The sequence below is a fragment of the Schistocerca piceifrons genome, chromosome 1 (assembly GCF_021461385.2).
Source record: "Schistocerca piceifrons isolate TAMUIC-IGC-003096 chromosome 1, iqSchPice1.1, whole genome shotgun sequence".
Lineage (NCBI taxonomy): Eukaryota > Metazoa > Arthropoda > Insecta > Orthoptera > Acrididae > Schistocerca > Schistocerca piceifrons.
This window is the reverse complement of record NC_060138.1, coordinates 609,985,681-610,010,617: the sequence shown is the minus strand read 5'-3', so window position 1 is coordinate 610,010,617 and position 24,937 is coordinate 609,985,681.

The following is a 24,937-nucleotide window of genomic DNA, read 5'->3' as shown; positions in this document are numbered from 1 at the left end:
TAAATGTCCAGAATGTTCCTCAAAAGATTGTCGAACATCTGTGACTCGGTGACATTGCGCATTGTCATCCATTCAAAATCCCATCGGTATTTGGAAACATGAAGTCCATGAATGGCTGCAGATGCTCTCCAAGTAACCGAACGTAACCATTTCCAGTCAATGATTGCTTCATTTGGACCAGAGGACCCAGTCCATTCCATATAAACACAGCCCACACCATTATGGAGCCATCACCAGCTTTTACAGTGCCTAGTGTAGAACTTGGGTCCATGGCTCCGTGGCGTCTGCGTCACACTTGAACCCTACCATCAGCTCTCACCAACTGAAATCAGCACTCATCTGACCGGGCCACAGCTTTCCAGTTGTCTAGGGTCCAACCGATATGGTCATGAGCACAGGAGAGGCGCTGCAGGCCACGTCGCGCTGTTAGCAAACGCACTCGAATCGGTTGTCTGCTGCCATCGCTCATTAACGCCACATTTCATCATACTGTCCTAACGGATACGTTCGTCGGTACATCCCACTTTGATTTCTGCGTTTATTTCACGCAATGTTACTTGTCTGTTAGCACTGACACCTCTACGCAAAAACCGTTGCCCTCGGTCGTTAAGTGGAGGCCGTCGGCCGCTGTGCTATCCGTGGGGTGAGGTTATGCCTGATATTTGGTATTCGAGGCATACTCTTGACACTTTGGCTCTCGGAATTCTGAATTCCCTAAGGATTTCCGAAATGGAATGTCTCATGTGTCTGCCTGCAGCTACTGTTCCGCCTTACAAAGCCTGTTAATTTCCGTCGTGAGGCCATGATCACTTCGGAAACCTTCTCACATGAATCAACTGAGTACGAACGACAGTGCCGCCAATGCCCTGCCCTATTATACCTCGTGTACATGATACTGCCACCATCTGTAAGTGTGCGTATTGCTATTCCATACTTTTGTCACGTAACTGTATTTTCTTAAGTGATAATTAGCACTCGCTCTAGCCGTTTCCAGACGTAAATTTCAATTCATAATTAAACTGAACAATCACACAGAGTGCATTCACTTTACCCGCATGAAGGCTAGTCTTAGCCTCGATAATTCGGCTATCTCTTTCACGCCTGCCCACGCAGGACACACTTTGATGATTGGTCGGTTAAGTCTTCCAATCAGTCGTAACATTAAATTAATTTTATTATTAATCTTTGCACGTCAATTTTGAATAACTGAGATTGTCGTTACATAATCTTCAGGATTATCAGAATTACGTTGACCAGTATGCAGTTTTGGAATGGAACGGGGAAGAAATATCTGGAGGTAGCCTGTGTCTGAAACACAGCATTACAGGGAAGCGAAACATGGACCACGGGAAAAACAGAGAAGAAACCGGAATCTTTCGAAACAGGATTGTATTGAACAATGATTAAAATCAAACATACAGATAAAGTACAAAAGAAGTGGGAAGAAAATGTGAGACATATACTATGGAAAAACGTTACAGTAACGGGTTTCAGGCGACTGTCCTAACACTTTGTGGCAAAATGTCATTACTGATGGCTATTTGTTTTACTTTAATTAATTTAATTGTTTAAGTTTATTTAATTTAATTAATACAGAAGTTGCTTACCGGAAAAATGTAGAAAATGAATTATCAGTGAACACAGTACAGTGATTTACTAGGCTGGGCAGCCGTATCGGAAACATAGCATCTTATGTACTTGAAGCAGACACAGAGACAAGGGAAAGTACAGTACATGTTTGTTGCTTCCTTAGTGTTGGAAGAACTGGGGACGTCGGTTGCTAAAAATCTTGTTACCAAGACTATAAATTATTTGCTACCACTTATTGTCATTTTAGCTCCAACCAGCTGTATTTATTGCTTTCGCCCTAACAGTGGCGAGAACAGGTTTCCCTAGAAATTACACGATGGATTTTTGTCCGAATTTCATAGCCAAACGAAGAGAGGGAAATCGACAAATGGGATATCAAATTGACCAAGGTATGGTCTACTTTTGCAGAATGAGACTTAAAGGCTCGACAGTATCCAAGGTAATTAAGGAAAACTTAATTAGTGATTTGAACGAAAATTGGAATACGCAGCCGGAGAAAAACCGCAACACCAAGAAGCAGTTGTCTGGAATTATGGGACATAAACAAAATTTGGTGGGTGTGTTGATACATGTGAAAAAGTATGTCTATTCAAATTTCGTGCCAGTCGCGTAAGAATGGCGCCAGTAGCACCACTATGAGGACGCAGGTTTTGTTTTAAATACACGCTGTACTGGTCGTGAGTGTTCGTCACCTTTGAGGTTGGACGTGGTGAGTTGATGTTAGTCCATAATGTCTTCAAGGCGACAGAAATGCCATTATCAACACCTCATTGAATCGGAACGGGGTCGTGTTATATGGCTACGAGAAGTTGGACGTTCCTTGTGCTGTTCTGCAGGACTTGGCAGGAATGTAGCCACCATACATGATTGCTGGCAGCGATGGTCACGAGAATGTACTAGCGCAAGAAGACCAGGCCCCAGATAGTGACGCGAAGTTACCGAGAGGGAAGACCATTGTGTCCGGCGCTGTTTATGTGAATGAAAAATGTTATCAGACAGAAAGAAAGGGGAAGAACCGAGCTGCCTGCCTGCAGTATATTCTACATTAATTCAGAACTGATTTATTAAAAATTAAACCCGTAAAAGATAGTTAAAATAATGATACTGGACCGTCTGATTTGTTGTAAATTGATATTCAAACTTTTCAACAAATCAAAATATGTAACCCGGAGAGAATCATATTTTCCGTTTAAAACAACTCTGAAAATCAAAACTAACTTTATGAGGTATAAAATACAGATACAGAATTACATCACAACTTTAGGGAGAGGACTTGATTATCATGACAGCAAGTTCTTACGCACAAAATCAGCTAGGGTGAGTTCTTTTCATATGAATTTTCTCTCCAAATCCCGATTTTTAGGAGTTGAATTCCTTACTAAACAATGAGGTAAGTTGGTAAATTTTCGCCAGCCGAAGTGGCCGAGCGGTTCTAGGCGCTACAGTCTGGAACCGCGCGACCGCTACGGTCGCAGGTTCGAATCCTGCATCGGGCATGGATGTGTGTTATGTCCTTAGGTTAGTTAGGTTTAAGTAGTTCTAAGTTCTAGGGGACTGATGACCTCAGAAGTTAAGTCCCATAGTGCTCAGAGCCATTTGAACTATTTTTTTCGTAATTTTCGGGCCGCTTCCGCAGATTGCTGTGCACCGTGAAGCTGACGCTTTGTTTGAAATTTCGTTACCTTACGCCTTCCAATTCTGTAGCATTGTTTGAAGTTATGCAACCATCCGCTGCTTCCCTTGAAAGCACTATAATTTATGTCACGCGCAATTTGATGTGCTTCACATAGTAGGTCACTATCATTCACTTCCTACAAGTTGTATAGAGCATCCTAGAAACGCGCAAACACCAGTTTTTGTAAGAACTGCCCCTCGTCCTCCCATGAATATCCGTAGTTTTTCTTATACACTTCACGGTGGTATTGCTGCAGACTTATTCCAAATCTGTTCGTAATTGTTTTTTACTGGGCTGCGGATGATCTTCCATATACGTAATTATATTTAGTAACCGCTTCTTGGACAACGTTTGTCCTTTACTACGTTTCACTGCAGACGGGATTTGTGGCTCCCTGTCCGACAAGGACGATGAACTACATGGTTCGACACATGTTTCAGTATCAGTTTCACTTGTTATGCACGTATCGTCATCACTGAACGCTTCATGTACGCTGTCCGCACAGTCGAGCGTTTACGACACCACCGCAATCTACTGACTCACCTTGCAGAAACGCTAAAACTTCATCTGCCACTTCTTTATCACTCTTAGGATCCATTGACACGAAATGTCGACTTCGGCTACTATTTTTGTAGATATAATGCAATGTCTGGTTTGTTTATTGTTGCCATTGCTTTGCTTTGTATCGACTTCATTAGCTCTGCAGCACTGTCGTGAGTTACTCGTCGATTAAACTACATTCGGTAGCCTCGTGCTGTTCTCTCCATTGGCTGCTTCTAGTCCGGTACACTGCTGCCATTAGCAGTCCCTATTATGGTTGCGTGGTAGGCAGTATGTGGGGGCGTCGAATACCGTAAACATCACTGGCCTTTTGCGACCTCGCACTCCAGGGGTTCCTTTTGAGAGTACTCATAGTGACAGCCTATAATATGAAGCGCTTGTGATTGATCCGTTTCAAATTGCCTCGCTCGGCAGCGCCGCCGAGAAATTCAAGCTGAATAGCGCTGTGCTCATCACAGCACAACAAAAGAAAAAAAACTTACGACTGACTATTGGTTCCCCGTGTAAATGTACTCTGTTTACGCTCCTCTGCAATTTCTACAATTTTGATGCTAAAAGTTTAGGACACCCTAAAAATCGTGAACAGTAATGGTAAAATCCTCAACATGCAACTAAACTCATAGGGTCACGTGACAATTGCTTCTCGTCTGCATTCACAACCTTGTAAGTTGCAACGCCTGAACACAATGACGTAAATTTACAAACGTAATGTTTATATAGACAACAATTCTCATCAAGTAAGGAAACAGAACTGCCTGAGTACAGCAGTGGACAAAGCAGTTCTTCGTTTATACTGGTGGGAAGTAAAGGCTCGCCAACAGTGTCTCTGTCGTTCCACTCTCGAACAGCGCACAGGTAAAACGAACACTTAAATCTTTCCGTGCGAGGTCTGGTTTCTCATATTTTACGACGATGATCATTTCTCACTGTGTAGCTTGGCGCAAACAAAATATTTTCATCTTCCGAGGAGGAAGTTGGTGATTGAATTTCGTGGAGAGATCTCATCGCAATGAAAAACGCCACTGTTTTGAGGATTGGCACCCCAACTCACACAGTTTGTTGAAGCTCCTATTGCACTGCTACACAAGTCGTACTTAATAATAGTCTGCCCCTGTCCCACGCCGTTAGTTGTCCAGATGTTCCGGGTTTTCGCGTAGGACAACCTGGGAATCCTGCATACCACATTCGAAACAACTCTGAAGCTGCGCGGTCGGTGCCTCGGCTTGTTATCTCAAGTGGTCCAGGTTCGGCTTCCCGACCGCGCTGTACACTTCCTCAGCTCGAGTACCTCGGTGTTGTGTTGTCCTCACGTTCGTATCGTCATAATTGGCATCCAGGTGTTGAGATGGCGGTAAGGGCACGTTCCGAAAGCCAGTGAATTTTAAAAAAAAAAGAAAGAAAAAGAAAGAAACACCCAACACAGTTAGCATTAACCTTCACCTATATTCGCAACTCAGCCTCCCGCATGTTTGCCTCTGCTGCTCGTTGCACATCTGTACAGTTACTGTAATGACTTTAAGTCTAGATAATCCCGTAACGAGTTTCCCTCCTAAGAGTCGGTAGGCCTTTTTTATCTGATGCTTCGGCATTTATTTTCCATTACGCTTTTCTAACGTTTAGCTGGACATCATCCCAAACAAATACTGCTCACCATGTCTTTCGACAGCGTCCATTATCAACGAGAAGTTTGATTTGTTTTCGGTTACCAACAACATTATTTTTAAGAAGAAATTATATGTGCCCATTCGATATAGCAATTCGAAATTAGGCTAGTGCGATATTCGTTTTATCAGTGCACATTCACAGGAAATGTGAAACAGGAAGAATAAACGCTACTCAAGGAAGTCGTTGCTCTCAACTATCCCCGTCTCTCGCGTGCAGCTCTGTGCGGCGCTGTCTGCTGTTGCCACGCAGCCGCAGGGCTCAATCGCCGCTGGAGAAAGGACTCATTCGGGACTACGCTGTAGAATGGGCACGTTAAATTCTACTTTAAAAGTCATTTCGTTTTGACGGGAAACAAACCGATGTCTTCTGTTGACGCGAAACGTGTGATTTGCAAGATATATTTCGGCCGATTCCATCTACACCTTGTAAAAATGAAATTGCAAATACCTGCCTAACCAGCAGAGAAAGTGTTTCTGATGATTCTTGGAAGAGACAACCTGTTGTTGTTGTTGTTGTTGTTGTGGTCTTCAGTCCTGAGACTGGTTTGATGCAGCTCTCCATACTACTCTATCCTGTGCAAGCTTCTTCATCTCCCAGTACCTACTGCAGCTTACACCCTTCTGAATCTGCTTAGTGTATTCATCTCTTGGTCTCCCTCTACGATTTTTACCCTCCACGCTGCCCTCCAGTACTAAATTGGTGATACCTTGATACATCAGAACATGTCCTACCAACCGATCCCTTCTTCTGGTCAAGTTCTGCCACAAACTCCTCTTCTCCCAATTCTATTCAATACCTCCTCATTAGTTACGTGATCTACCCATCTAATCTTCAGCATTCTTCTGTAGCACCACATTTCGAAAGCTTCTGTTCTCTTAGTGTCCAAACTATTTATCGTCCATGTTTCACTTCCATACAAATACTTTCAGAAACGACTTCCTGACACTTAAATCAATACTCGATATTAACAAATTTCTCTTCTTCAGAAACGCTTTCCTTCCCATTGCCAGTATACATTTTATATTCTCTCTACTTCGACCATCATCAGTTATTTTGCTCCCCAAATAGCAAAACTCCTTTACTACTTTAAGTGTCTCATTTCCTAATCTAATTCTCTCAGCATCACCCCACTTAATTCGACTACATTCCATTAACTCGTTTCGTTTTTGTTGATGTTTATCTTATACTCTCCTTTCAAGACACTGTCCATTCCGTTCAGCTGCTCTTCCAAGTCCTTTGCTGTCTCTGACAGAATTACAATGTCATCGGCAAACCTCAAAGTTTTTATTTCTTCTCCATGGCTTTTAACACCTACTCCGAACTTTTCTTTTGTTTCCTTTACTGCTTGCTCAATATACAGATTGAACAGTATCAGGGAGAGGATACAACCGTGTCTCACTCCCTTCCCAACCACTGCTTCCCTTTCATGTTCCTCGACTCTTATAACTGCCATCTCATTTCTCTACAAACTGTAAATAGCCTTTCGCTCCCTGTATTTTACCCCTGCCACCTTCAGATTTTGAAAGAGAGTAATCCAGCCAACACTGTCAAAAGTTTTCTCTAAGTCTACAAATGCTAGAAACGTAGGTTTGCCTTTCCTTAATCTTTCTTCTAAGATAAGTCGTAAGGTCAGTATTGCGGCAGTTGCTACAACATTTCTACGGAATCCAAACTGATCTTCTCCGAGGTCGGCTTCTACCAGTTTTTCCATTCGTCTGTAATGAATTCGTGTTAGTATTTTGCAGCTGAGACTTATTAAACTGATAGTTCGGTAATTTTCACACCTGTCAACACCTGCTTTCTTTGGGATTGGAATTATTATATTCTTCCTGAAGTCTGAGGGAATTTCGCCTGTCTCATACATCTTGCTCACCAGATGGCAGAGTTTCGTCAGGACTGGCTCTCCCAAGGCTGTCAGTAGTTCTAATGGAATGTTGTCTATTCCCGGGGCCTTGTTTCGACTTAGGTCTTTCAGTGTCTCTGTCAAACTCTTCACGCAGTATCATATCTCCCATTTCATCTTCATCTACATCCTCTTCCATTTCCATAATATTGTCCTCAAGAACATCGCCCTTGTATAGACCCTCTATATACTCCTTCCACCTTTCTGCTTTCCCTTCTTTGCTTAGAACTGGGTTTCCTTCTGAGCTCTTGATATTCAGGCAAGTGGTTCTCTTTTCTCCAGAGGTCTCTTTAATTTTCCTGTAGGCAGTATCTATCTTACCCCTCGTGTGATAAGCCTCTACATCATTGCATTTGTCCTCAAGCCATCCCTACTTAGCCATTTTGCACTTCCTGTCTATCTCATTTTTGAGACTTTTGTATTCCTTTTTGCCTGCTTCACTTACTGCATTTTTGTATTTTCTCCTTTAATCAATTAAATTCAGTACCTCTTCTGTTACCCAAGGATTTCTACTAGCCCTCGTCTTTTTACCTACATGATCCTCTGCTGCCTTCGCTACTTCATCCCTCAAAGCTGCCCATTCATCTTCTACTGCATTTATTTCCCCCATTCCTGTCAATTGTACCCTTATGCTCTCCCCGAAACTCTGTACAACCTCTGGTTCTTTCAGTTTATCCAGGTCCCATCTTCTTAAATTTCCACCTTTTTGCAGTTTCTTCAGTTTTAATCTACAGTTCATATCCAATAGATTGTGGTCAGAGTCCACATCAGCCCCTGGAAATGTCTTACAATTTAAAATCCGGTTCCTAAATCTCTGTCTTACCATTATATAATCTATATGAAACCTTCTAGTATCTCCAGGGTTCTTCCATTTATAGAACCTTCTTACATGATTATTGAACCAAGTGTTAGCTATGATTAAGTTATGCTCTGTGCAAAATTCTATCAGGTGGTTTCCTCTTCATTTCTTAGCCCCAATCCATGTTCACGTTTCCTTCTCTTCCTTTTTCCCACTGTCGAATTCCAGTCACCCATGAATATTAAATTTTCGTCTCCCTTCACTACCTGAATACTTTCTTTTATCTCATCATACATTTCATCAATCTCTTCATCATCTGCAGAGCTAGTTGGCATATAAACTTGTACTACTGTAGTAGGCGTGGGCTTCGTGTCTATCTTGGCCACAATTATGCGTTCGCTATGCTGTTTGTAGTAGCTTAACCGCACTCCTATTTTTTATTCATTATTAAACCTACTCCTGCATTACCCCTATTTGATTTTGTGTTTATAATCCTGTATTCGCCTGACCAGAAGTCTTGTTCCTCCTGCCACCGAACTTCACTAATTCTCACTATATCTAACTTTAACCTATCCATTTCCCTTTTTAAATTTTCTAACCTACCTGCCCGATTAAGGGATCTGACATTCCACGCTCCGATCCGTAGAACGCCAGTTTTCTTTCTCCTGATAACGACGTCCTCTTGAATAGTCCCCGCCCAGAGATCCGAATGGGGGACTATTTTACCTCCGGAATATTTTACCCAATAGGATGCCATCATCATTTAATCATACATTAAAGCTGCATGCCCTCGGGAAAAATTACGGCTGTAGTTTCCCCTTGCTTTCAGCCGTTCGCAGTACCACAACAGCAAGGCCGTTTTATTTAGTGTTACAGGGCCTGATCAGTCAATCATCCAGACTGTTGCCCCTGCAACTACTGAAAAGGCTGCTGCCCCTCTTCAGGAACCACACGTTTGTCTGGCCTCTCAACAGATACCCCTCCGTTGTGGTCGCACCTACGGTACGGCTATTTGTATCGTTGAGGCTGAAACGTCCCCTTAGAAAAATTATTGAATTACTGTGCTGATAAATCTCTTACATTGGTTGATTTTCAAACAGCTGAGCAAAACTGAACGTACTCAGACATTTCACTCTTTACCTGTTCTGATCAACAATAAACTGACACACAATATTTTTAGCGCAACGCAATCTGACTTTTAATAATCCCTGTAAAAGAATGGCCCTGACTAACGTTGACCTATACCTTTCACAAATCACTTACCTCACAAAAATCTTCGTTACTCGAACCACTGGAATACAGCGAGCGCCACTACTGCCAGCTAAATAAAAGATTCTAACCACTGAAGGCACTAACTACTCATGGGCACAGTTAGCAAATGAAAGATTTTGATAGAGAACAAACAACGTATTAACTTAATAGTCATAATATATATAGCAGTTCATGACATCCATTATTACAAATGTACTGTTTCTGATGGACACACCTCCAGATTATCCATTCTCAAAAATCCGCCATCTCACTTCCCCACATCCACCACTGCTGGCGGCTCGCCTCCAACTGCGCAACGCTACGTGCTGTTCACATCCAGCTGCCCGACACTACAATGGCAGACAACAATCCAAACTAGCCACAGACTGTACACAGCACAGCCAGTGATTTGCATACAGAGCGCTACGTGGCGTTACCAATAAGAAAACCTAAACAGCTTAGTTACAAGGCACGCAAGCCTCCCCACCAACGACAATGTCCATGGTTAATGGGAGGGGGGGGGGGGGAAGAGAGACAACCTATGTATGTAGAACTCCCCACAGGACAACTAGCGCTCTTGAACACTACGTTTAAACTCACTCAGCCAAAGCTTTTAATCCGCCTTCGACTTGCGTATAAAAGCGCATACGCAGTAGGCCAACGAACGGCAGACACTGGATTAGACCGAACGTTGGTCGCCAATGCACTGGCGTTCGGCTTTTTATCTTGACCAAACGAAGGGCTTGGTACCAAGACATTCGGCCATGTGGGATCACATCTGATAACTTGCCGACGTTGCTCGCGATTTGTTACTGTAATAAAGTAGCGTTGTAATAAAAATTTCATCGGCAGATGTTATGAGGGAAGAAGAGGATTTAGCAGTCGACGCATCTGCAGTATTTATTTTACTGCAAGAAGCTGGTCATCAGAAAAAGAAGAAGAAAAAGAAATGACGCTGGTGTACGACCTCCCTGTTAAAAAGTAGGGAGCAATGTGGGAGGTCAAAATCTGTACGTTAAAAGCTGAATTGGAATACGAGCTGTTTCATAATTTTTTTGCGAACGGGTGCTACAGATTTCTAAACGATATTGAACTGTGTAGGTCCTAAAATTTCCAAAGATGATAGCTCTTTTAGGAGAGCTGCACCTGCAGCAGAAACCTAATAGTCGCTCCCCGTCTTATTTGTTTCTCTTTGTCATTCACGGAGAAAAGATATCAATGTTCAAATGTTCAATTTGTGTGAAATCGTATGGGACTTAACTGCTAAGGTCATCAGTCGCTAAGCTTACACACTATTTAACCTACACTATCCTAAGGTCAAACGCACACATCCATGCCCGAGGGAGGACTCGAACCTCCGCCGGGACCAGCCGCACAGTCCATGACTGCAGCGCCCCAGACCGGTCGGCTAATCCCGCGCGGCCAAAAGATATCAATAAATACACCATTTCCTTTTTCACAACGTGCATATCATTGTCTAATAGCTGAGTTATTTCCCAGTCTTTTCAGTTTGTTTTTATACCTGCAGTTCGTAGGGGATCCATGAAAATTGCCATTCACGATAAAACTCGAACAGCTGTGTGCTCTCTCCATTTTCCACTCTGTAGTATTTTTAAAACACAATAAATACACACGCTTAGTGAGAACAGGCATTGCCTACAGGGGAAACAGCGACTCTTGAAATTGTTTTTCAGGACAAACGCAAGTCTCAGTCAGCATGTTTCAACTACCGCACTTTGAACTGTAGATTCCAGAGAGTCTGATGATTCTCTTGTTGAATTACAGAGTGAAGCCGGTCAACAAAACATAGTAAGTGCGTCCTGCACCTGTCCCGAGAAACTTAAACACACTCCCGTTCCAGAAACACATAAAATCGCTACTGAACCAACGATCATTCGACGTGCCGTGCAGACGAGGAAAGGGGTCCCAAAGTCGACCAACCGCAAACGCTTTGATGCCTCCCCCAGCAGACCGAACCGCAACCACGGCCAACCGCTTCGTTGGCTCCGATTTGCCGTTCGCACACACTGAGCTAACACCGGCCAACGAAGAGCTTCGCTGTCGTTCGTTGGTCTTCATTGGCCTTGTGAGTACCCGCCTTAAGCACACGAAGCTATTCTGCAGACTTTAAGAAAAGATTTCACTAATACTTGCTCCAGCCATCGCGCCTGAAATGACGCATTGCCTGAAACGCTCCTTAGTCAATAGGTACAAGAACTGATATCACTGCTCATCGACCAGATCGAAAACGCTGTCTTCTCGCGTATACCACGAAACCATAAAAATTTCAGCGCCTATAGTGCTGCACGACCGAAAACGCCCCGGTTTCCTCAATAAACCAAGGATTGGGTTATGTAAGTTCGCCAGCAACTTTCTCTCGTGTACGATGGCCTAAGGAGCCGACGTACGGCATAATGGGTGACGATGGCCGCCGCACAGTCAGTCCGGACGGGAGAGCGGCCTGACGTCACCTGGGCTGGCTGCGGGCCGGTGCGTGTGAGGCAGGCGTGCAGAGTGCGTGCCGTATCGCCGCCTCCTGGCTGCCGCCTGCGGGCTGCTGGCGCCTTTGTCCCTCGGCGAGCTGCTGCCGGCCCGTGACGGGGGAGGCGTCCTGATGCGCGGGCACGTACGGCGGGCAAACACCCGGCCCTGTCTGCCGCCTCCTGCCACGAAAACCGCCCCGCCGCCTAAGCCGCGCAAACACGTCTTGTCCGTCCGGCGCGGCTGACCGTTCCCACAGCCTCCATTAGTCAGCGGCAGCCACTACCCTGCACAAACCTAACGCCATGTCGCCACGCCACCGCAGGATCATCTTGCAGGAGGAGTTACGTCTCTGTTATCTCTAACTGAACCAATCATGTTTCACAGTTTTGGAACATTAAACAGTGTGCAGACGATCAAACTTTATTGACAACACTACGTTGTCACAGTCCTCACGCCATCAACAAAATTGTCAGTATTACCAATCGGTTGTACAATTTTACAAGGTTAACATGTTAAATAGCCAAAAGAAAACGTCTGGAGCAGTTCTATCAGCTATAACTAGCAAGAAACAATAAAAGCAAAAGCCGGCCGTTGTGACCGAGCGGTTCTAGGCGCTTCAGTCTGGAACCGCGTGACCGCTACGGTCGCAGGTTCGAATCCTGCCTCGGACATGGATGTATGTGATGTCCTTAGGTTAGTTAGGTTTAAGTAGTTCTAAGTTCTAGGGGACTGATGACCTCAGATGTTAAGTCCCATAGTGTTCTATGATGTATCATGCAGCGTAACTTGTTGTGACAGTGCGAGGGAGAGAGAAACAAAGATACTGTTTATTACTCTGTGGCGGTCAGCGCTCACATAACTATTCTTAGGATATAGAGCTTTTGTTCTTGTTAAGAGTAATTTTACAAGGGGAGAGCCATTCTTGTGATGTAAAAATCGACGCCATTGCGAGATTTTGATTCACATTGTAAAATATATGTGTATACGGAAGGAAATCAGTTAATAGAACAATAAAATATTGTTCATTTCAAGAAGGTACGTGTTATTCTACAACCAGCGTATACTTCTATTGAGATTTAATAATAAATACCAGCTTGAGAACAGTTCCGACGGTAGCGTTCAGTTCTAGTGAAATAGTTCGATGCTTTCTTCGGAAAAGAAGTCACTTCATGGATAATTCAAATCCATAATTGTACCTGGACATTTCTCAGAACTGAAAGGAATCTGATTGCTATGCAACAGAGCCCCGAAGAATATTTCTCCGTACTTTGGTTACCACTTTCAGCTCAACACGGTATCTGCAGCAGCTGGAGCAGATTTCTACAACAGCAGAAGCGTGTAATCGCTATCAGTTTCACACATCGCTCTGTGTACGCTGGGTGTATTTACCCACAACAGTGAACATACGGTTACTTACACAAATAGAAAGACAATACAAGGTGGCGTGGGAAACATTTCAGTATAAAGGTCCTGTAGAGCTAAACAGTAATTAGCCTAGTAGTAGTAGTAAACAAATTTTTTTTTCAAAGAAGCCTTTATATACATGGAGCCAATCTATAAGAACTATTGCCGATCGCTGTGTGGAACATCAGCGTCACCTGAAATAAGTTTCTGCTCGGCTGCTGGGACAGCGTACTCGTTCTCTTCACAAGATACTCCCGCACATTCCGTTAGCATGAAACATACAAAGGACCATAATGTAGTTACTCTATAGTAACACATACTGCTCACAGCCATTTGAACCATATTTTATACGGTCTGGACTGGAAAACACGCATTTATTAAGGGGTATAAGTTGCTCCGCTACACTGAGGATATCTGCTTTTGAGTTACTCCTATTGGTATTTATTGTTGATCCGAAATCTGGAATATTTACTCCGTCTTCTTCGGTGAAGTAATTTCGGAAAACAGTGTTTCATAACTTTGCTTTAGTGGTGCTGTCATCAGCAATGTTTCCTTTAGTATCGCGCACTGAAGGTGTTGACTGTGGGTATTGACTGTGTCCTGCCGCTGATATAATTTACACACGACGAATATTTCTTGGGATTGTCTGTCAGATTTCGAGACAGCGAAATCTTGGAGATTTTAAGTTCTTCTAAATTTGGCACTCTTTCTTTATTACTTCTGGAACAGTGATCTGGCCTGCTTTGTGTACCGTGAGGGATCAGTACCATCTGACAATGACTGATTATTAGTAAAAGTTTGACATTACCGAACTGACTGTTTCTATATAAAATAGCTAGTCCGGCTTTTAGGGCAAAATTTCCGGCTAAATATAACGTCGCGTTCGTGTTTCGTACCCTTCGACGTGGCAACTCTTGGCGCACAAAGGAACGCTCCTCGCTTCCGCTAGCTGCCGTGAAGACATTCGGTTCCGCTTCCCGCTGCTGCATGGACGTGCCGAACTGTTTATTATAGACCCTTTGTCTGACAATGTTGCAAAGCGCCTTTTGAAACGACATCTAGCAGGATTACCGTGAGATCGTTGGTTGGTTGCTTGCGTTGCCTTTGCGTAATTATAGGCCTTACCTTTGCTTCCTTTTTTCTCTATTTTTTCCCTTTTCAATGGGCAAGTCATTTTGATTTTTGTAAGTCATCGCTGTGCACGTTAGAGAGAGAGCAACTTATGTTACTATTAAACAATCTTTGATTCTGTTGTGGTACAGTCTTTGCCCATGTGCGGTGTGATACATTCTTAGTTGAAGGGTGACAGGTGGTGGACGTATTTAGCAGTTCTGTGTTTGTTGGCTTGTAGCGATATCTCTTAGATGCAGGAAGATTTATTGTAAAGGACGACAAGGATGACTAGATACTGAAAGGCTATACGAGGGCTGGAACTTAAATACTGGCAACTATTTATTCACAACCGATACAAAAGAGTTACATGCCTGCACCTGTTATTGTCCCTTAAAGTAGTCACCAGCGTTGTGTAGAAACCGTTGCCAGCGAAGTGGAAGGCGTAGTATACCGTTAGCAGAGCCTGATCTGTTGATGGTGCGAATGGAGCGGTCTACTGCCAGTCGAATCTCTGGAAAAGTTCTGCAGCGAAAACCACGAAGTGGTTCCTTTCTCTTCGGAATCATCAAGGACTTAAGTCCGGGGAGTATGGTGGATGGTACAGTATTTCCCAGTCCCATAGACCGAACGGAGCAGCCACAGCTTGCACTGTATGTGCCCGCGCATTGTCGTGCAAAATAATGGGTGGGTTGCGCAGAAAGTGTCGCCGCTTCTTTCGCAAAGCTGGTCGCAGGTTTGCTCCAAAAACGAACAGTAATACTGTGCATTGACGGTCTGCCCTGGAGGAACGTAATGCGTTAGGATAACACCATCACAGTCGTACACGAGAATCACCATAACTTTCACAATACTGGGACTCTGACGCACTTCTGACTTTCGCGGCGACCCATAATGAGGCCATTCGTTGAATTGGCGTTTCAGGTTTGGCTCGTACGGTGTGGCCCATTTCTCATTCAGTGTTACGATACGGCATAAGAAAGATTGTCCTTCGCGCTCATAGCGCTCCAAGTGCGTCTGAGCAACGTCGTAAAGCATCCACTTCTGCATTTCCGTCAAGTCATGTGGAACTCATCGTGATGCAATTGTTCGCAAGCCCAGGCGTTCCTTCAGGATGCGAAGCACAGTCGTACGCGCTAATCCGGTTTCGTGGGCGAGCTCACGACTCGTATGGCGTCGATCACTGTCCACTAACGTGGCAACAGCATGCACTTCTTCTTCAGAGACGATAGGACGACGTGCCCGATGCATGTCTGCCACAGTTTGACGACCTTCCTTGAAGGCTTTTACCCAACGTGCCACTGTTCTGTACGGCAACGCCGATTCACCGCACGCCTCTTGAAGACCTTGATGAACTGTCGCGTTGTACGACCTCTGGCACATTCAATCTTGATCCAACTCCGCTGTTCGTGTTTCGAAAACATAGTGACACCGTTACGTAGAACCGCTCGCTCACAAGTGACTGCGTTTCCCTCGATTGTGCGCACGCCGGTGACGTGGGACGGGCGAGTCCATTTGCTCGGAGGTAAGGTAAGTATGTCGACAACATGTGCTATCGCGACAATAGTAGTTTCCACTGCATAGTGTTGCCACTATTTAAGTTCCAACCTACGTACAAATTTTTTTTTAAAGAGAACAAGTCTGAGTTAAGACTGCGGCACTGCGCAGCTAGTTTGTCGAATGATTATTGGAGGCTGGCTAACTTCGTGCACTTGCTCAGAGCTGGAAGAAAGACCACAACACTTCCCTGAGTCACCCATTAACATATCAACTGATAGAGCTGTTTGATTTTTATAGAAATTCTCTGTCAACAATGAGCCCATTTTAAATCATTGTTCACTTTGTCAAGCACTTTATTGTTCAGACCAATAATATGTGTGAAGTTTGTCTTTTTGAATACATACTTCATTCTAAAATCGTTGTTTTGGAATATCACTTCATTGGAATAGTTACGATCCCCATTCCACTGTTAAAAGAAGATTTATCATTACGTACCATATGGTATGCAACAGTTTAGATATTGTTTGGAAATGTTATTTAAAAATAGAAATATAGCTTAGCCGCCGACTGCTTGCTGTTTGCTGTTGCGCTTCCGAAAAGCCTGCAACAATGTTGTCAAGATGCGAGGTAAGTGGAAATTTTGATTAGAGCAAGATAATTGTTTTGCTTCAGTTACGCATTTAATATAAATACAAATTGTATTCAGACAATTTACAGTTCAATTCAGATTAAGTTCTGTTTAGTCAAAGGTTACCATACGAGTTTAAGTTGGATAACAGTTTTGATAATACGTAGATTTTTTATAGATTGGGAGATAAATTAAGGTTAAATTCCACACAGAAATATTTAGTGGGAAACTTACACCTTTCTGTTCATTTTGTTCGTTATTGGTCTTTGCGTTTGGTCTGGCGGACGTTACCCGGTCAAGTTCATCATTGATCCCTTCACCCGAGGGCAGCCACTCCTCTGACCGATACTCTTCCGTGTGGGCGGTGCTAGTTCCTTGTTCGAGTATACATCTCGGTTAGAACATGTACGAATTAACATCCAGTACCCCCTCAGTCATCCGCGACTGCAAGTAGCTTATTTCATTGTTTTTCTACTCGTTGAATAGTATTATGGGCATTGATATGAATGTGTGATTATTTTGCGTTTTCTTTTGTAAATATGCAATCATCTAAAATCACGTCGTCCGTTGAAGGTTACTTGTATGACACGAGATTTTGCATTCAATTCCTTCACTTCCTTTCAGTAACTAATGCAACACATGTTTTTTCTCGGCGAATTTCGGTTGAAAAAATGCGAGGACATCGTGGAACATCCTACAATATTCTCGCGTCAGCCCCTGTAGTTTTATGAAGTTCCGATAGATGTCAGCGTTATAAGTAGCCTTCCAAATGGCATCTGTAACTGAGGTGCGTTCCACGCAGAGAGCTTCCATTGAGTTTCTCTCGGTGGAAAATAGAGCATCTTAGATAGCACAGGCGCCTGCAGAACGTCTACGGAGAGCAGGCAGTCACGGTGAGTCGTTGGGTGAGGCGCAGCAAGGTCGCGCAAACCTGTCCGATCTCCCGCGTGATGGCTGGCCGCACACAGCTGTTAATCCTGCAAAGCTGGAAACTGAAGAAACGATTTCAGCGTGTCTGTCGGCACAAAAATTCAAACGAACTTATCCTTTCCCATGACAACGCAAGGTCTCACATAAGTCTGCCCACCCGATTGGAGCTCACAAAACTTCACTGGCAGTTCTTCCTCATCCACCCTACATCCCGGATCCCGCACCTTCCGGCTTCCATCTGTTTGGCCCAATGAAGGGCGCACTCCGCGGGAAGCAGTACGTGGATTATGGGGAGGTATGTACGTATGTATTAAACTGGGGACCTAGAAACGACGGAGAGGCTTCGTCCCGCCGTAGCCCTCAGTGGTTCACAACAGGCCACAGCAGTCCACACACCCCACCGCCGACCCACACCGAACCCAGGGTTATTGTGCGGTTCAGCCACCCGTGGACCCCTCCGGGAACGTCTCATACCAGACGAATGTAACCCCAAATGTTTGCGTGGTAGAATAACTATGGTGTACACGTACGTGGAAACGATGTTTGCGCAGCAGTCGCTGACACAGTATAACTGAGGCGGAATAAAGGGAAGCATTTGTTGAGGTAGATGTAAAATCACCTTAAAAACCATCCACAGGCTGGCCGGCACACCGGACCTCGACACTAATCCGCCGGACGGGTTTATGCTGGGGACCGCATGCTGACACTGTGAAGATGTGAGATGTGGCCAGGGAAAAGCCGAATTGCCAGTCGAGACGGAACATTCGTGACTTACTGTACACCATAAATAATACATGGAATGGAGGCATTCGACATTCAGTAAAAACTAATTATAAATATAATACGTTTTTAAATCGGAGTAAAAAGTAAAAAATAATTTATCCTTGTCCCATACAGATTCCTGAAACCATACCGATAGTCATGAAAATTTGTGATTGTGAATTTTCCAATAGCTATTAAACTACTAGTAAGATGTTAAAAGAAAAACGTGGGGCCGATGCAGCAGATAATGGTAAGGAGGTGAACTATTCATGCATCAGCTATGTATTACATGAGCTCCACGTTTTTTTCTTGTAAGTCTTTCAAGCATTATCATATCTATTGAAAAACTCACAGTCACAAGTTTTCATAACTCTCTGTACGGGGTTAGGAATCTGTACTGGGCTGGAAGAAATTATTTAATACTTTTTAGTCCGATTTAAAAACGTGTATTTTAATAATTGATTGTTAGTTAAATACTTATTTTCTGCTTTTTTGTCTTGTGTATGTGAAATTTTTCAATTGATTTCAAACATGTGGATGAGATTACAAGAGACACAAGTGGTAAATTTTAGGTTTATTTCAGTTTCTCTTCATCTGAGTTAGCCAACATACTGCTTGCTCCTAGATGCATCTCGCGAAAACACCGTCAAGGTAAAATTACAGTGATCGAGGTCAAATGCAGGCTTACAGCAATCGCTCTTCCATAGAGCCACTTGTGACGAACAAGACAAGTGGCCAAAGGCAGCGATACGTTACGTGCCCTCGGCCACAAACCAGACAAGAAAGCTAATAATGTCATGCAGTTCTGAGCTATGCTGGAAGTTTTAAGCCCCTAGATCATCGGGAAGTTAGCTTAAAATCAATTTCAAAAGTTGTACCGAACAGACAAATAGCCTGACAGGAAACCGACTTGACAAAAACGTATTTAAAAAATGACGTTTTGTTGGGAGACAGATACTGATTTTTCATTTTACACTTAATATTTACTTTGAAGCAATCACGGAGGTTTTATAGCGTTAACTGGTATCTGCCACCATTGGCCATCATCAGAACAAAAGCAGCAGCGTCAGAATGGCCCTCGAGTAATGCTCTGTCTGACAAAATCTGAAACAGCAACAGGATGGTCCACAAGTACTGCTTTGTCTGACAACAGCTGAAGTAGGATCAGAGCGGTCCCAAAATAATGTTTTGGGTGACAGGTTAAATGAGTGATTTTCTTATTTCACTCACTCTCACTCTGTATGTGTGTGTGTATGGATGTGTGTGTGTGTGTGTGTGTGTGTGTGTGTGTGTGTGTGTGTGTGTGTGTGTGTGCGTGTGCGTGCGTATGCGCGTGGGTGTGTGTGAGAGAGAGAGAGAGAGAGAGACGGACAGACAGAGAGAGAGAGAGAGAGAGAGAGAGTTGTTTTCAGGGAATATTTATATTTTTACTTTTTAATTCTTGTTGACCCTTTATTACTCGTCCATTTTTGTCCACAATCTTATAAAATTGTACGGGCGCTATACACTTCAACATCATCAACACCATACCATGAGTAGCATTAGCCTATGGCATTGCAGCCTTGACCCATAAACTACAGCCAAGATGGGTGGAGCCTAATGTAAGGTCTCGCTGCAGTTAGGGATGTTCCCAGTGCCAGTTTCGATATCATATTTAGTATCGGTACCTATACCTCCAATAATATCAATACCTCGATGAGACGATAGTATGTAGCTAAAGTGCCGATACCGAAATTATCGCAATGCACTGACTCCTCATGCTGTTTTACGGCTTTTGTTTAACACATAATGACTTATTCAGAATACTGAAATGCGGTGTTGAGTGGAAAGGTACTGAGCCATAAAAAATTTATTAACGTTGCTACAAATACTAATTAATTTATTTTTTAAAAGCAAAAAAACCAAGAATAACATTAACAAATCACCTCCAGAACTGAAAAAACTAAATTTCAATAACACAATTGATAGCGAACACCTCAAAACGGCAACAGTATATCACTACTTTTAGTAAAGACTATTAAATGAAGTAAAAATAAATTTACATTACAAACAGCAAAACATATGATCAAATGAATATGTCACAAATATCAACCATCGGATATTGCCAGTAATTATCAAACCGCCGTTGCCTTCGAAGTAGCCAAAGTGAATGACAAATGTGGTTCAAATTGTTTGTTAATCAATATACCATGCGTAATGTTTGTCTTACGGAAATTTACTGTGTAATGTGTTTAGCAAATGGTGCGCTTAATCAGTTTTACAGTAATAAAAAAATTAAACAACTTAATCTGGAAAACCAGTTTGTAATGCCTATAATGAAATCAATCCCTCTGAAATTTACTCAATCTCGTGAGTTCTATGACCCTGTGCAATAAATTGATAAAACTCCCTATGCAAATAAACAATGAAACACATTTTCGCTAGCTCTTGAGTCGCAGAGAATGTAATCTTGGTATTCAGTTCTCTCCACAGTAGGAGCACAAAATATTCAGTCTTGGCTCAGCGAAGTGCAAAGCCGGGCCATAAAATAGCTTCATACAAACAATGTCAGTAGATTAGTTGATAAATGAGTAACCTAGCAAATGTTCAGTGAAAATACAGGATATTCGCTCAGGGCTGTGCAATGCTGCCCGTATTAAAGCTGTTACAAACATTAATACTTTTCTGATTCTAGCACATTAATATTTTTGACTCTGATTAAAAAATCATTTCTTTTAAAAAGTATTCATTAGATTTAAACAAACACGACTTGGAAGAGGATGAGGTACTGAGAAGGGCATATGCTAAGACCGAATGGTTCAGTTTGAAAATTGTATTTAAAACAAAGTTTCTCCTTCACAAAATCTGATATGAAACATTTTACATTAATTCGTGGAGGTATGTACCGTCTATGCAACTAAATGGAGGCAGTTTGTTTGTTGCCATACGCGCTTTGCTTCATTTATCTGGGAAGCATCATCAGTGGCCTGAAATACATGTTTCTTTTTATACATACAATAAACGTATTATGTGATAGATATAATATGCTGATATATTACATTTTGTCGTGTTTTTCTCTTGCTTTTTAGGTTAGAAGCAACTTTTGTAACACAAGTTTCGTATTGTGAATGTACCGTTCGAGTTACTTATGATTTCCAGCGTTGTTAACACATGTGTGTGTTCCTGGAGATGTATTTGTTGGTCTTCATACTCCAGCTGGCCGATTTCTGCTCGTTCCAAGAATATATTGTTTCCTGCCACACATTTCTCGGGAAAAGTCTTCAACGAATGTTTCCGAGAAACAAGACCTCATATGAAGGCTTCTCGACAGTCGTTTTCTTCCCACGCTCTATTCACGGATGAAATAGGGAAGAGATGACAACGATACTGCACATCGTAAGAACTGCGGAGTAATGGCGTTGGTGTAGTTATACATTACATCTCGCCATTCTCTTTGAAAGTTTTCTAAGACAAAAGGAATGTAATCTGAGCGGCAGGTCAGAGATTTAATCCGCTTTCTTCCCAGACACCTGTTGCTTAGCCACAGCGACCCCTCTGCTGGCATCACCTCTCGTTCAACAGCTCATAGGCTCCAAGCAAATGAGCAAAGTGTTATGACCATTATGTCTACAAATTGCGACTGAGGTTTTTGCTTTAAATGTTAATTGTTAGTTCCTATTCCTTTGGCCGTCACCATATGCAAAATGACCCTAAAAAGCAAGTCATAAATTCGAGGAATAAATCCGAATAGTTAGCAGTAGGTCATTAGAAAAATTTTCAAAGAACTCTTCCCCACAGAACTGTAACTTTAGGACAATGAAAGTTAACGTTTCCTGTTGAACAATTCTACTCTCTTGCCACAGTAATTAGTATGAATATAATTTCACATTGTGTGATTTTTGATGTTCAGTTTAAGTGTATCTCTATTTTAAAAAATCACATTTCCTCCTTCCACAGACAGACTGGTGGCAGAGCTCGGTATTAGCAGTGCGACTGTTCACAGAGGAGCACATTAAATGGAGCTCCAATAGGACATATCGGATTGTATTTGCAGTTCATTTGCGGACTATTAATTAGCGACTGATCCACAGCTTATGGCAATACCCGCGCACTGGCGTGAGATTTACGAATCGAATCTTGTTTCTTTAGATGTTACATGAATTATGTATTTCCTGGATCGAGCTTTATATCAAACGGTTATTTCCAGAGTTACAAGTGATCCCTCATACATATTTATTTATTTTCTAGTTACTGTAAGTCAAGTTTCTTCGTATCCTAAATGACTGGCGAACGATGAAGTATAGAAATGAAAAAAAAGTTGATAGTATAGGCTCAAAATAAGCATTCTACGCTGTCGCACATACTGAGACGTGAAAATAAACGATTTTAAAATGCTTTAAAATTCGGCAACTTGCATACTGCCTTTATAATAATACATACATTGTCATAACTCAAGGGATAGTCGAGACTAACAAAAATACATCCTTTCTCTCTCTGCACATTTTGGCTTCAGAATTAAAGAGATGAAAATAAAAAGCTTTTAACTCGCCAAAGGATCTGGAAGATATATTAACAAAATGGACAGTGTCCTGAGAGAGCTTCTAAGAAGATCATGAAGGTAAAACGAGGATAATGGAGTGCTTTCAAATGATGAGTCAATTAGGTTAGGCAACGAGACGCTGAAGCTAGTAAGCGAGTTTTACAATTTTGGCAGCAAAGTAACTGATGACGGCAGAAATAAAGAGAATATGAAACGTAGACTGGAAAAAGCGAGAACAGATTTCCTGTAAACGAGGAATATGTTCTCTGTGTAAATAAAAAGGAATGTTTTTTGTATGTTTGTCCTCTATGCGTTCCTAAACCATTCATCCGATTGCGATGAAACTTTGGTGAGTTATTCTCTGCACGCCTACGAAGTTATTTTTTTTCTTTTTTTTTAACAGATCGACACATAGTTCAAGATATAGGACGCCATATTCATTGAGACGCGCGAGAAACTACCGCATCATGCATGCCGTTTAAATTGTTTCTTACTAACCCGCCCTACCAATTTCGATGAAATTTGGTACAGAAATAAATCGAACCCTGAGGAAGGGCAAAGATAACTTTTGAAAGCGTGTAGTACAAGATACTTATTGATTTGAAGAATATTACGCGAATTATGGAAAAAATATTTACTTTTAGAAAGAGCTGTTTACTCGTAAATGTGAATGTATGCTTTCCCGGCGTATACAGCTGGCGAAGAGTTCTCGGGCTTCCAGCCGGGTGGCGGTGTCTTCAAACTGCGACGTTTCGACGAGTGACATACTCATCATCTTCTGGCGAAGTGCCGAGACTTTGCGGATGCCGGTCCCTTTATACCTGCGGTGTGCCCCGCACCACCTGGCCGCGGGAGGCTGGGTCCAGAGGAGCCGTCGGGCGGGGTGGAGGGGGAAGCGGGTGCGCCGTTCGTGTCTCCGTTAGAGCATTCTGATCGCGTCTCGTGAGCTGGACGGTTCTTGTTGCGTTCCTGGCGTATTGCGGCTAATGCTGGATTCCAGGCCGCGCTCAGTTGATAGCCTTCGTCCCTGTTCACAAGATTCTCGTGGACCCGTATTTCTATTGATTCTTTAATGACGCTATCCCAATAGCTCCCGGCTCGGCACAGCACCCTGGTGTTTTCGAAATCAAAGGTGTGGTTTTCTTTGATGCTACGTTCAGCTATAGCAGATTTCTCTATCTGTCCAAGTCGAACATGCCTGATGTGTTCCTCGCACCTTTTAGAGATGCAGCGCTGCGTTTGACCGATATACTGCACACCACATTCGCAGGCAATGTTGTATATACCAGGTGTGTTTAGTTTGAGTGGGCCTTTAGCTGAGCCCAGTAGCTCTTTCGTCTTCGGCGGTGGTCGGAAGACGGTATTTATGTTTGATTTTCTTAATAGCCTCCCGATTTTGGCTGATGTGGGCCCCAAATATGGAAGAAAGGCGAGTCTCTTGTTAACTTCCTCTTCCTCTTCCTGAAATTTGTCAGCCTGTCTCCTCTTGAAGGCCCTGCCAATCTGTGTTACACTGTACCCGTTTTTCCGAAATACCTCTCTTAGGTGGTGTAATTCGTCTGAGAGGCTTTCTTTGTCACAAATGACGTGCGCCCTCTGTACCAAGGTGGTCAGTACTGACTGGCGTTGCGCCGGATGGTGGCAGCTGGTTGCATGGAGGTACAGGTCTGTGTGCGTCTTTTTTCTATATACTGAATGGCCCAGCGTGCCATCCGCTTTCTTCCTGATCAGTATGTCCAGGAATGGAATACGGCCATTCTCTTCTACTTCCATCGTGAAGGTGATATTCTTATGTATGCCGTTTAGGTGGTCCATAAACTCCTCCAGTGCCTGCCTGCCATGCTGCCAAATCACGAAAGTGTCGTCCACATAGCGGAAGAAGTGCCTGGGTTTACGGTGAGCAGTTTGTAGTGCCACCTCCACAAAGTGTTCCATATAAAGATTCGCGATTCCTGGAGCAAGGGGAGATCCCATGGCCACTCCATCCACTTGTTCATAATGCTCTCCATTGCACTTGAAGTAGGTGGTCGTAAGTGCATATTCAAAGAGCTTCACTGTTTCAGGCTCGAAGTGGTGATTAAGGAGCGCCAAGGCGTCTTGTAGCGGTACTTTCGTGAACAAGGAGGTGACGTCGAAGCTCACGAGTAGGTCATCAC